General features: G+C 35.6%; 1 protein-coding gene across 9 annotated transcripts in view; it reads right to left on the bottom strand.

Moving 5' to 3' along the window:
- LOC105148601 (uncharacterized) overlaps positions 1-14,697 on the bottom strand; it is a 344,598-nt gene that overhangs the window by 205,488 nt on the left and 124,413 nt on the right. The gene's annotated exons all lie outside the window — the stretch shown is intronic.

Here is a 14,697-nt window from a genome sequence, read left to right as displayed (position 1 = left end):
CGTCCTGCCCCGCCGACGTTTTATCCCTCCCCGCGCGCATCCTACCCTCAAAATCCTAGAGAGCTTTTCCATCCTCTTTTCGCTTCCTCCGACTTTGTCGTCCCTCCTCGCCGGAAGCGTCCGCGCAAGCGTGGCCCCCACTCCCATGAAAGCTCGTCGTGAACTCATCGAGATACACAGGGAAAAGCTCCGCGTTCCACGCCTCCCACGATAGGCTTACTTTCGTGTTACTTTTTGCCGGCGAGAAGGACGACTACGACGCCGGCGTCGTCTCGTAGGTGGTCGTGAGGTCCATACATGGATCCTCGCCCCGGAGCTGAGGAAAAAGCCCTCTTCCTCGTCGCGTTCATGGCGAAAGAGAGCTTTCCTACTCGCCGCGCTCCGGCTGCCTTCTCTTTTTGTTCTTTCTATCCGTCGCGCGTGACCGCCGTCTTTCTTCGGGGTACCGTCGATTCTCGCTTCGTCTTTTTGCGCCCCACTGCTGTTTCCGAGCTATCGCGAACAATAAACGATGGCACTCTTGAAATTGCAGACGACAACGAAACAACGGCTTTCCAGAAGGGGAAAGCTCCAAATCAAAAGTACGAGACAAGTACTTGCTTGATATGTATAATTGCCCATAATTCGTCTCGTTTGAGAATAAATCTATTAGGGGTGCTTTTCATTTCGCAAGTCGACGTAAGGTTCTGTCTTTGTTACTCGTAAGTTAAATCGAGAAAGATAGAATAATGTTTGTGTCGACTTGTCATCAAATGGAAAGCACCTTACATGTAACGATCCAAATCAGTTTTCCTCATCGTACACGAATGGAACAATTTGCTTCTCGAATAACTTACATACAACGATGGAAATAATTATGCTTCATCTTTAAACAAGGAAATTTGGAACCGTGTGTTTTTACTTTTCACTCAATTGCTGTAAGAAAGAAAACCGATGAAACGGTAATTATGCAGACATCTAGTACTTTGCACCCGGAAGTAGGAAAAATCCCGGAGCGAAGTATGTTAATGGCCGAAAGTGAAATAAAACGGCCGCGAGGTCACTCGAGCGGCAAAGTTCAAAGTCCAAAGTTCGGTTACCCCCTCTCCCCCTCGACCACCTCTCAGATCCTCTTTCCTCAGAGACGCAGCTCCCGGACTTTCCGAACACTTCTCACAAGAGTGGAATCACGAGGGTGATACTATCAGAAAATTCGCTGTTAAGGAAATGAATAATAAATATACTGCGCTTTTTTAACATCCAATATTCAAAATGTTACTTGACAAATTCAATAAAGTACTAATACATTTTTATAGAACTTAAATTTATTGTTAGTATTAACTAATCACTCTTTATTTACTACAAAAATATAATATTTATTAAAAATTGTAATTCCCAGTAGAACCATCTAAGAACAATTTTACTAAATGCTTTTTTAAATATTTGTCATAGCCTATCGTTATCTGAATTGTTAATAATTATTTATATGACAGAAATGAGTTTTTTCTTGATTTTTATACGTTTAATTATTATTTTCCAAAGTACAATTGTAAAAAAATAAAAATATATGCTTTAATATGATGTAGTTACTGCAACGGTAAGACGTCTTACAACGGGCTCATCGAAGTTGAAGTTTGCTAAAGGGGTTACTGATCTGATTTCGGGGGGCGTTCGACGGTAGCTTTTAGGGGCGACCAACGCGAGATACAGACAGATATAAGAAGGTAAACATGGAGGACACGTTTATATATCTGTATATGCGTATTTGTTCGTAAATACAGAACCCAAGGCGTTGCGTATGAGGGCAAATATTGGCAAGGGAAGAAATAGAGATAGTGTGTAAGAGAGGAAGAAAGAGAGAGAGAGAGAGAGAGAGAGAGAGAGAGAGAGAGGAAGAGAAAGAGAATGAGAACTGCGTGGAGAAACGCGCGTATACAGTTCCATATATCTATCGGGGGAGAACGATGATGCCTAGTAGTACGAGGCATAAATCCATCGGTTTGCTCTCTATCTCAACTCTCACTCTACCTACCACCTCGAGGCATCGGAGAGGCTTTTTCCGAGATCAACCTTCGCGATCTCGCCTGCAATTTTTATTGTCCCAAGGGTGATACCAATCGCGTACGTTACTTTGGTTTGAGCTATGTACGTATCTGACCTGTCACATATTTAATTAGCTAATATTTGTATCTAATTATTTAAAACTTGTATAAAAAAAATTTTTGTTATGAATTTCAATTTTATATATATATATATATATGTATAATATATGATTATGTATACAATGAATGTATATAATACAAATAATTTTGCAAACAATGACTTTGATATTTATTCTTGAAAAATAATACTTTAAAAAACATAAAAACAAAGGACTACGAGCCTAAGATTAATCGTTATAAAATAAACATGTCATCTAGTTAAAATATAAAGTTTAACTTGCTGGTAACAATTTTTACTATTATATTGTAGAATAATAATTTAATAGTTTTTGCAGCAAGTTGCATTCAGCAATATTCATCTATTTCAGATCAAATTTTACATAATCTATCATCATTTCTAATAAAATCTATTAATTTACTTTGAATAATTATAATTATTATTAAGAATTATTCACTTTCATGTGTGGAATTCAAAACATTTAAAAACTGTAATTTACTATAGATATCATGTCATTTAATTAATAATAACTGTCTTATAAATATGCTGTGAAATATCGCTTCGCAATTATTTGACAGTTTTTTGACGATGTGCAAAGAGCAAGCATGATTGCAACGTTAAGCAAGACGTTCCATTGAATGTTAAATGATACGAAAATGAGGAATGACGCGGTTGGAGGGCAGAAAAGGAATGCCGTCGACGTTTTCTTCGTCGATGGCCGCTATCGCAATATTAATTGACGCAAGAAATTAGCTTCGCGATCCCTGAGAATGATTGATCGCATAATGAGAAATCCCTAATAATGACCTCGGCGTTTTGGGGTTCGGAGAAACCATGGTGGTAGCGACGGCAGTCGGGGGTAAAAGGTATTAAGAAACGACATTAGATTATAATTTATATTAAAATCTGTGCAAGGAGATAAAGAGAAGAGACACCCACCGACGGTCGATCTCAACCCTTCGCCAATGGCGTAACATCTGTCGTCTTAAGACGATGAACACGATATACTTCTAAAGCGTTAAATTAATATTATTATTGTCTCAAAACTTAAAGCAGTACTTCAAAGAAAAGTAATGTTTATTAAATAAAAAAGCTACCGCAAGATTATTAAGCATCGCTTACTGGAATTAATAAAACATATTTAATGATCGTAATCAAAAGTAAATTTCTTGTAGACAAATTTTTTTGTATCGTCGGCTATTAATTATTTCAAATACGTTAATTTTTATGTATGGCGATACAATTAGTGAAAACAAAGAATAAAGATATTATTTTAATTAGTTTCTACGCCAATGGAGAATAATCAAGGGGTAGTCCAAGGGACGCTTTATAGCGGAGGAGTGAGAAAGAGAGGCAGAGGCTGAAAGTGCGTCGCATAGAGCAAGTAACGCGATAGAGTATTATAGTGTAGCAAAGATGGGGTAGGGACAGCATGCTTAGACGTAATGGGATACAACTTTGGACTTATTCTCGTTAAGATATTGAGCGTGCAACAGTAAGATGCTCAGTCTAACGTGCTACACTTTAGAAAAGATTTATTCCAGTCAAAACACTGATCTTAATGGGAATCATATGATTTGACGTGACGAGAATAAAATTTATTAATAAATCTATGTAAGAATATTTCTTTGCTTGCTTCTAAAAACTACAATCTTTCAAGTAAATAATACCAATATTTTATAACTATCGAGGCAAAACTAAAAATTTAGAAGATAAAAAACAAAGAAAGTCGACAATTCTCACAATAACGATATTAAAAAAGTACATTTAGAAATTAACATATGTAAGAAATAAAAGTTATTGAAAAAGAGTATATTCTTTATGAATTCTTTAAAACTCGAGTCTCCACTTTCATACTTCGTCGATCAAAATTTCAAAATTGCGTTAGATAATACAAAAAGAACCTACGGCTTGCTTCAATTGTCGTCGATCCACACACGTCGTGTTGTGGTTGCCACACTATTATTACCATTAATAACAAAACGAGTGATTCGGTCGAACATTAAGGCGAATGCAAGTAGTGCCTATCAACGACAAGCGCAACGAATGAAGGGACCCTCTTTACTCGCCACCGACGGTACGAAACGAGACCCGCGTTACATCCGAGCGACAGGACGATATCATGAATTATAAAATGACGGTAAAAGCGAAAGTTTCCAGTGGTTTCGCGGATCTAGCGACGTGAGAGAAAAGGAGAGATGGAGAGAAAAACAGAGAGAAACGGAGATCGCGGCTGCGAACCAACCAACCAGCCAACTAACCGACCAGACAGGTTCCTTCTAATTTAATGAAATAGCGAAGGGTTAGGCTTCTAGCAGGTGAAGCGCCGAGCAAATGTTTAGGCAAAGTATCCCGACTATACGATGGCTATGTTGCAAACGTGGTTGTGCAACGCATTTTGATCATATCGCTGTGTTGATAGAGAAATAACACATCCCAAAGCAACCTTTTAATAAAATATGTTAAAAATTCTAAATTAGAACAACGTTGATTAAGAGTAAATATGCATAACTTTTTATTTTTTTCTATATGATACTTTCAATATAATTTATATATTTAATATGTATTCAATTGTAATTTAATATATATATGTATATATTCAACTACGTAAACTATGTCATGAGTTTCCAAAATTCAAATACTACAACTATAATGCTAACTTTTTACTTGTGTCACTTTTTTATCAACGCAACTACGTGCATATATGTCAATAGCCTACGATACAAAAATCTATAATAATTTTATACTCCTTTATATAGCGACAATCATTTATTGCGAAACTTAAAAGCATTATCTATAATTACGTTTCTTTATGACAATCTTTTACAACGCAGAAACAAAAATAAACGTTACTTTAAAAATCAGAAGAAATTTAATATGCAACGTATATACGTATATTTTAAATTCGCGTATCGAAACGCATTAGATGTTCTTGCTCTTTAAAATATAAATAATTTGTATATGCTTTTAATGAAGATGGTCTCGGTATATCAATAAATTGCATCACCTGCTATCTCTCGTTCTCTTCTCCTCGCCTGCCCTTTATCTTCGAGAAGGATCCATTAAAATGGATGTGAGACGCTTTTTGACGATGGCGATAGTGCCGGCTCGCAGCATCCGTGCCACCACCCAAGCCCATCGACCTCGCTCTCTGCCTCCAAGCGGTGAACATGCAAATGCGGAACCGGTTACGCGAGCGTTTTCACGTCCGGAACGAGGCGGTAACGAGAGAAATCCGACGAGACGTCTCCTGGATAATTTCCCTCCTAAGGCACACGAGAGAGCGTCCTACGCATACTCGATTATCGACGTGAACAAAAGGGCGGTCCCGCGTCTATGAATCTGAACACTGTTCATAGATAAAAGCTCGAATCGAAACCTTCAAAAAATATCTTTATTTTTTTTTTATTTGCATTGTACAAGTACTATACAATGAAATTGTAAAAAGAAAACTTTCAGAGTGTATTGCCTATCTGATTAAATTACTCATTTAATTTCTTGGAATAAAATCTCATTCCAAAAGAGTGAAAATATTGCCACTATTGAAAAAGAACGAAAATATTTGCACTCTTGAATAAGAATGGTAGATTTTCACTCTTTCGTTTTGGAGCTTCACTCCTTTTAAAAGTATGAGATTTCATTCCTTTGGAGTGAAATTTTATTTCAAGAAATTTAGAGAGTATATAAAACAGTTTTTATGTGTAACCGTTAATTTCAATAATATGTACGAGAACTTATTGATTGGCAACTTATTTGTTCATTTCCCTAAATATAAGGTAGTTGCTTGAATATTTTTTTATCCAATATATAAATATATAATATAATAGTATGATAAAATTTTACGTAATAGTTCAACGAGTAAATTCTGAGAAAGGCGGAAGAAAATCGTTTCTGAAATCGACAGTCCCACGTCGATACGCCTCCCTAACTTCAATCTGGATACTCGGCACAATACCGTTTTCATTCAGAAGGTCTGGTCAGGCGACGATGGAAACGAATGGGAGGACGCGTTCACCGGTGGTAGTAATCTGGAGGTATTCCCCGGACAGCCACGCGCGTCCTGTCAGGACGGTGGCGGGGGAGAGGAAGAGGATGAGGAAGTGCGATGACTGTACGATAGGCAAGGAGTGTCAGGCCGGTGCGGTGGGGAGGAGAATGAGCTGCGAGAAAGTGAGTTAGAAAGAGAGAGAGGGAACACGGTCGTGATTACAGTGCCGTGTATTCAAATGGTCAGTCCGACCCACACCAATCACAACGAGCACCCCCGAACATCCCCGATACCCTTGTCTAATGCCAAAGGGACTAACACCGAGTGTACCCGGTGACACAGGAGTGTTTCACACGCACGCACAGACGGACGCGAGAGCACGCACCGACCTCTCGTACGTCGAATCGAGAAATGGTAATATGCAACTTGGCCGACAAGCTTCCCTCCGTCGCGTCGACTGGAAAATTCGAAGGACCTCCCCAGAGATCGGGCTGACCGTTGCAGGACATCGAAAGACCCCGGCCTTCCGTAATAACGACGCCCTTCGTCGAAAAGCGCCACGCTATTGCATCGCTTGATATGTTGCCCTCGCGGAGACAAAGAATTCGGTACCACTCATCGCTTACTCTTGATTGTCTTGATTACAGTATTTTACACAGTAAAAATATTTTCTATTTATGTTAAAATTCCATTCCATTCAAGTTCTCTCTAAAAGTTTGTGTTTTTATTTATTTGAATATATTGTATTAATTTAACATAATGTAATTATGTTATTTCAATATTTTGTGTTAAATTGATATTCATATTTCTTAATGTCAAAATGATACAATTTATGAGTAAACAAATAACACAAAATAATGCGTTTTAAAATAAAAAAGTTCTATGATAAATTATATAATAATATAAATAAAAATACGTGTTAAGTTAACGTATCGTTAATTTTACTGAAAAAATATACTTCCACAGTTTGCTAAATTGTGTCACACACAGTGTTACATTTTTTATTAATTTTTTTAATATAATATTTATATTAATTTCTAACATATGTATTAAATTAACACAAAAATTTGAGTGGATCATTTGGAACACGTGAAATGTGTCAAGTTCAACATAACTTTTTCAACCATGTACATAAAATGCAATAACAAATAAAAGATAATATATACTTTTAAAAAAATAGAAATAAAATTAAATAAAGTGTCTTTAAGACTGTAATGTGAATACACAACATATAATAAAGGTCCTAAACGGTTTAAATTGGATTTTATATTGGACTTAAATAATTCGATGTAAATTTATATACATATCTAATCTTACCACATCGAATTTAATTTTAGTTTCGAAACACAATTCTAACAAAATTAGAATAGCAATATCATAAATCAAATTGACGAACAATTTAATGATATTGATTTGCTCATAGACATCTTATTAGAAAGAAATAAAATTCTTGATATTCTGCGATTCAACATTCAAATGATGTCAAATATTTGATAATTAAACATAATTAGGCTTATAGCCTTATTAAAATTATGTTAGCCTTACGAAAAGAACTCTATCAAATGATATTGGAAAACGTTCTTGTAAACACACTCGCTGTGACCGAGACATCTCCGACTAATAGTTTGTAACGGGCAAACATTATGCAAATCGAGTCGATCGTCGAACTCGAAAGATAACCTCCTTGTTGGCAGGCGCGATAACTAGTGGAAGATGGAGAAGATCTAGGAGGAGACGAGAAGGAGATGGTGAAGATGGTGAGAGGTCGTAGGACGACCCTAGTTAGTCCCGGGTCTATGAATCGTTAATGCTAATCAGGATCGCCAGGGCTGCGGACGAGGTGACGTCAGCCCTTCGTCAGAGATATGGACGCGACGAAGGGACTTGATCAATTAACCCTCCGCGGGGTTATAGATAAACTTCGGAAACCATTGGCTATGTCCTTCGGATTCTCATACGATTAGCTAAGCATATAAATGCAACATTAATACTGGAAATCTAATACAAATTCTAAAAGCAAAGAGATATAGAAGAGAGGAATATAATAAAAATAAATTGTATTATATAATTTGACACTTTTATATCGAAATCATATGCGAATTTGACAATATCAGCTACAAAAACTAAAATAAGAAATCTGTTGTTTTCTTCATGCTACACATTAAATCCTTATAAAAATTTAATATTGAAAGATAATGATTAATTACTTATTTTGAGTATTAAAAATACTGTTGTGGTTTAGTGCTTTTAATATTCAAAATAAGTAGATAATTAATCATTACCTCTCAGTTGAGATTTTTATTGGAAGTCATTGTACAAATAAGATATTCTGTTTTCTCTTAGACCGTATTTCTACTTTAATCTAAAAAAATAAAGAAAAATTATATTTCTATGTAAAAAATAATAATTCTAGATTACGTAACTATTGGCAGAATCTGTGAGAGACATATGTTTCGTTCGAATGATCGATTGATATTACACGCACGCAACGGAAGCACAAATTAGTAAAAGATCATCCCTTTTCCGAGAACTCAGCAGAATGTCGCGATACCGTAGAGCAAACATTTCGCGTAACGTTTGGGGTGGAGTTATGTCGGAACCGGGGGATGTCCGTTCAGCTGCGACGTCGCCGCGAATCGCCTCGCAAGTGTGCCTTATCTACCGATAAGAATATAAATTTCACCGAAAGGTCGACGATGCGTTACGAGGAGAACGTGCACGCATACGGCGATTTACCATCTCCCATTATCCGTTGTTTGCTGCCAGCTTGACCGCAAGATTAACGCAGACTATCGGCCATTCGTTTTATCGGTCACATCACACACTCACACGTATCACGACTTGCACCGTAAAAAATATCTACATGATGATACTGCCTCTTATCTAACGTAATTGGTTTTCTCAAAATTCTGATAGTAAAACATAAAATACGATATCTATATTAAATAATTATCACTTATTGGTGATTATTAAATTTATTTTTAGTTACATATAAATAACATTTTTGAACAAAATAAGTATGGTTATGACATAATCATACTTATTTTATTTTTAAGTAAAAGGATTTTAACAATCTCTATAAATAAATAATAACAAATTAAGTTCAAAGCAATAATTTATGATTGTTTTTAACTTTAACATTCTTTTACATCATTGTGTGTGTTACTACTCAACAAACATATATTCAGAATATCCGCTAAATTATTTAAAGTGCGATGTACGGGTGTATGTATGTGCGAGCGTATGTAGAGGGATAAGAAAAACAAAAGTAAGGCTTATTTCAAATTTTATGAGCATGCTACATCGAATACTTAATTCTCACAAACTCTGACGAACCGGAGAGCGTGCACGTTGGAAGGCGCGAAGTGAAAAATGTGAGAAATTTACCGTTCCCGGCCACGTGCAGCTGACGATTGCGTCACAGTCCGCGGAAGGTACCGCGTGCAACGAATATGCAACGCGAAAATATAATTGTGCAATATGATAGCGAGAGATATTTATCTTTCAAGGCTTATAAACGTTCGACTTGGTACGAGCCTCGTTTGCTGTTAGTAGAAGCGAGCGAAGTTAACGTACACACAGATATTAAAACGTTGTCCTATACCATATATTCGTTGAACACGCAATCTTTACATTTTTAGCAGGTTGTCATACGTACCTTTGACGAAAAGGCATCTAAGATGCCTCAGAAAATTAACTTTAATAATTTTTCTTCATTCACGTCGTAACTATATAAACACAAAGATTCTTAATGAATTTAAACAACATTTAAAAATCTTCATAAAATTAATCATTATTAATTTTATCAGACTCATTAGTCTGATTCCTACAATTAATGAAAAAAATTTCAACATACAATTTAATCACAAGAAATAACCATAAAATATTATAATAATTATGATAATGGCAGCATTATATCACTGATAAAAAAATTGTTTTTAAGCATTCAGTAAATATAATCTGTCGAAGTTTATGCAAAATTTACGAAACACTGTATACATCACAAAAGTCTGCCTATATTGAATCAAGCTATTTTTTTTTTGCCTCCCGCGTGCGTGATATTTCGAGGACGAGTAAATATTCGATACTGACCAGCTCAACGCGGACTGACGAGTTTCGGCAACGCTGAAGGGGGTTAACTAGCGGACTAACGAATGCAATATGTCGGAGCCGGGTTGAAAGCAGGAAATGGCTACAACGAGCGCCAGAGACCGGACTGTTAGGTCATTGTGAGCGCGAAAACGCAACCCCGAAAAAATGCAGCCGAACAGCCGGCAGCGATTTTTGTCAGTTACTCAGTTATTAGTTTCATTCAGGGAAACGCTAGCTGTGCGCGTGTTCGATGCCCTCCAGACGCAAATACGCCACGTTTGCTTTGTCGTGGAACGAATTTCCACAGAAATTTCGCCTCCTTTCCATATCGCATTTTATTATTTCTCTTTTTTTGTTCATCGTTCGGAACGAAAGAGTTAATGATCCCTTTCGCTGCATGGAATACGAAATAAGAGACTCGCGTTCCGATGAATAATTATTATCTTAATTTCTGCCGGCTATGCTTCATTATGCCAGCGCTGTTTGATCAGTAAAAGCAATTACAGCGATCGCGGCAAGTGCAAGTAAGTTGACGTTCGCGTACAAAAATTCTCTCTAAAAATTTTTGGAACGTCGACACAATGAAATTAAAAAAATTGACTATTTAAACGAATAAATATAATATTTAGGGAGATCGACGATACCGCTGATTAATAGGAAAATAACTAACGAGTACATAGCACGATCGATAAATCGTTCTCGTTATCCAGATCGTCGATTTCGGTTTTCCAGAAGTGCGTGCTTCTTCCTCAAACACTCTGAGAAGGGCGGCGAATGGTAGAAGGGAGGGGAAGGAGAGAGGATAGCGATAAATTCCGCAAGAGCTGCGTAAGAACGGGGGCGGCTCGTCGATAATAAGGGGATGATCTCGCGATAAGGGCGGAGGCATTAATTGAGATTCCAGATAGAGTGTGGTAACTTTTGCTCGGAGCCGCGAGCTCGGATAACGATCGCCGGAACAATGGCAGCTGCGGCCGCATCTGGGCTGCATCGAGAGAGCCCGTGAGAGAAGAGACCGTGCTGTCGGACAAACAGACAGGATGCAGGAAGAAAGAAATGGGGCGCTGCCCCGCGAACGGAAAAAGAAAGGAGACGGAGGAAACGGACTTTGCCTCTTGATGCCGCGAGAGAGTCCATAAATCTATTCGCGGGCGATAACTCGAATCTCGTCCTTCCTCTTTTCTACTACTCTTTTCGTCTCGCTCCGCTTTTCCTGCCATTTCAACGATTGGAACATTGATCTGTAACCGATAATATCCTTGGTATCAGATATAAATTGTATAGTTAACTCCCTTCTCTCTCTCTCTCTCTCTCTCTCTTTCTCCCTCTCTCTCTCTTTCTCTCTCTCTTCCCCTCCTCCCTCTCCCTCTTTCTCTTTCTCTGTCAGTAAGAAGCATTTCACTTTAAAGAAAATACAACATTACAAATTATGTTATTTCTATTAATCCAGAAATAATCATCTGAGTTTTTACTAGATCCAGCAGAAAAAAATATGAATTGTAAAATATTGCTTTTATATAATATTTATATATAATAATAATATTTATTATAATGTATATAATAAATATTATAATATATAATATACATTACTCAACAAAAAATAGAAAATTTTCGAACACTTTCGCTCTAAATTGAGCTATATTCAAAACACCGTAACTCGATAAAAAATTATTGCAGACAAAAAATTAAAAAAATATTTGAAAACTTGAAATCTCTACTTTTGAAATCGGTAATTGATATTTCAATCTGACTAATCCTTTACGCAGCTATACAGACACAAATGGATACCCTCACATCTAAAACTTTTTATAAATTTCACAAAGATCTACGGCGTGAAGTAAAAATTATACAAAAATGCAGTTTACAGCTCGAAAGAGTGAATCTTTATATTCACTTTGCTTTTTTATTGAGTGTAGTGCAATTTTTTTTTTATCGAATTATTGAACGTTGAATCAAAAGTGATCATTTTTGCTTCAATAATTTGGAGAAAAAATCGTACAACACTCAATAAAAAAATTAATTGAAGGTAAAGGTTCACTCTTTTGACTGCTGTAAACCGCATTTTGTATGAATTTTACTTCACGTCATAGACTTTTGTAAAGTTTAAAAAGTTTTCAGATTTGACAAGTATCCATTTGTGTCCATATAGCTCCGTAAAGGCCACATTGAAATATCAATTACTGATTTCAAAATTAGAGATTTCATGCTTTCAAATGTTTTTTGCTTTTTTGTCTGTGATGATTTTTCACCGAGTTACGATGTTTTGAATATTGCACAATTTCGAGCAGTGTTCGAACGTATTTCCTATTTTTTGTTAAATGGTATATTTTATAATATATATTTTTATATATTCATATATATAATATTATTTGTATACTGTTTGGTACATTTTTTTTTTAATAACTTCTTTATGAACCTTTAAATATACAATTCCACCGAAAACCCATAAAAAAGCGTTATATTAATTAAAAATTTATTTTTTTAGAAATACTGTCATAATAAGTTACTTAGTACGCTTACTTCTTTTAATATTTATTTAGTTTTTATAATACTTACTCTCTTCCAGAAAATTAAATCCATACTTAATAAATAGAAAAACAATCAATAATACACAACATATACAATATATTGTTAATAATTATGATTTCATTTGAGATACAAATATACTGTAGGTAGCTTTTTAGGTTTTCACGAATATTATCTTGTAAAGACATCAGAAGGTTTACGGATTATCATCGTGTTTTCATTCATTGCTAATGCCAACGTTTCGTGAACTTTGCCATTCACTTCATCAAGGCGCACTGATATGAATACTCTAGGTAATAGTTTATGTAAAAAAAAAAGTCAGGTGACTACTCCCAGATAAAATAACTTTTTGGTTATCGTATCGTACAACAAAGCAATTAATCCTATATGGATAATAAAAAAAAGATTGAAGAGATGTGCAGATGTGTTTCATATCGACAATAAATGATTTCTGAATAGCAAAGAGTTCCAAAGCAAAAGAAAAATATTCTTTTTTAATTAAGACATTGAAAATAGAAAAATGAGCTCTCGTTATCCTGCTTTACTTATATCGAATACGAATATACATACATCTACTTAGTCCTTATTCTCATTGTTCTTACTACTTTTAAATTGTATATTATTGTGTTATTTTTCCGCACAATTATTGTATTCGCAAAAATATGTGTATGTAAGTGTAAATGTGTACATATGAGTGTCTGCAATATATTAAGTTCGAGTCTGTAGGATTGCTAACAATAAGCCTAAATGACTGTAGATTAGTCATTCCTGTGAGATTAAAGGGAAGGATTCAGGATTCTGCAGCGTGCTGCCCTCGGACGACGCTAAATTGAAGTCAAAGTCTATGCCCTATATAATTGTATACATATACATATTAAGAAATATCTAAAAATATTTTAAATATTAAATTTATAGGGCCTCATCTATAAATCATTTTCTGCATAATAAAAAAAATATTATATTCTCACATACATCTCGAGAAAAATCATTCATAAACCTTCTTGAGCGATTTTATATCAAAATTTAACATATAAGATAATAGATTGTATATAAACAAAGAAAATATTGAAAATCTTTTAAAATTTCACAGAAAAAAATCTATAAAAAATAGATCCAATAAATCAATACTATTAATGTTCACGAACATTACCATTGTTGACTGTCTACTATGCAATTATATAGATTATTTAAAATATATTATTTAATATAAATTTTAATGCAAATTTTACGACGACTAATTGCGTTAACTGTTAAGCGATCGATACAAGATAATCGTGTTACATGACAAAGTTGGTGATGATAAAGCACATAATGTTAATACGAATTAAAATTACAGTTAAATCTAATATTATGCTAATATAATAGAACTTTTCATAAAAATTATAGGTTACATTTTTCATAATTCATATATATTGCGTGTATCTAAAAAATATCTATAAAATTCACTTTTGTACGGATATATTTTGGAGAGGTAATTTTGTTCGTATCTCTATACATAAGTATCGTAATATTACATCATTTACTGTATCTATATAATACTACGTGCTGCGTAACAATGTAGGGACATGTATAGCATATACGGGCAAGATGTTAAGCATCACTGAGGCCTCCTGTTTTCCGTAGATTCCATCGATTCAATCTGATAAATTTCACTGGGCGGATATATTCAGGTAACGGAAAGCTATTACAAGGCGATATCTATCGAGGTGGGGCGGACGGGAGAGCCGCCTGGAGAGAAATAAAGAGCGATTGCCTCGGTAAATCAGAGCCCTCCACCCGCGCCATCGGGACCGCCACCGCCCTTCGTACTCGTCCGGAACACCTTCCTTCCGCCGAGTCACCGTGCTGCATACTAGCCGCGAAACGAAGAACACGAAGGACATACGTATCGGAACATTAGCGGACCTCCGTCGTCCCCGGTTTCCTCTCGTCTTTTCGCTCGTACGTTTCAA

This window comes from Acromyrmex echinatior, chromosome 2 (genome assembly GCF_024713525.1).
Source record: "Acromyrmex echinatior isolate Ae372 chromosome 2, ASM2471352v2, whole genome shotgun sequence".
Lineage (NCBI taxonomy): Eukaryota > Metazoa > Arthropoda > Insecta > Hymenoptera > Formicidae > Acromyrmex > Acromyrmex echinatior.
Note: the sequence above shows the minus strand (reverse complement) of the source record. Positions and strands in the feature narration are given on the sequence as shown.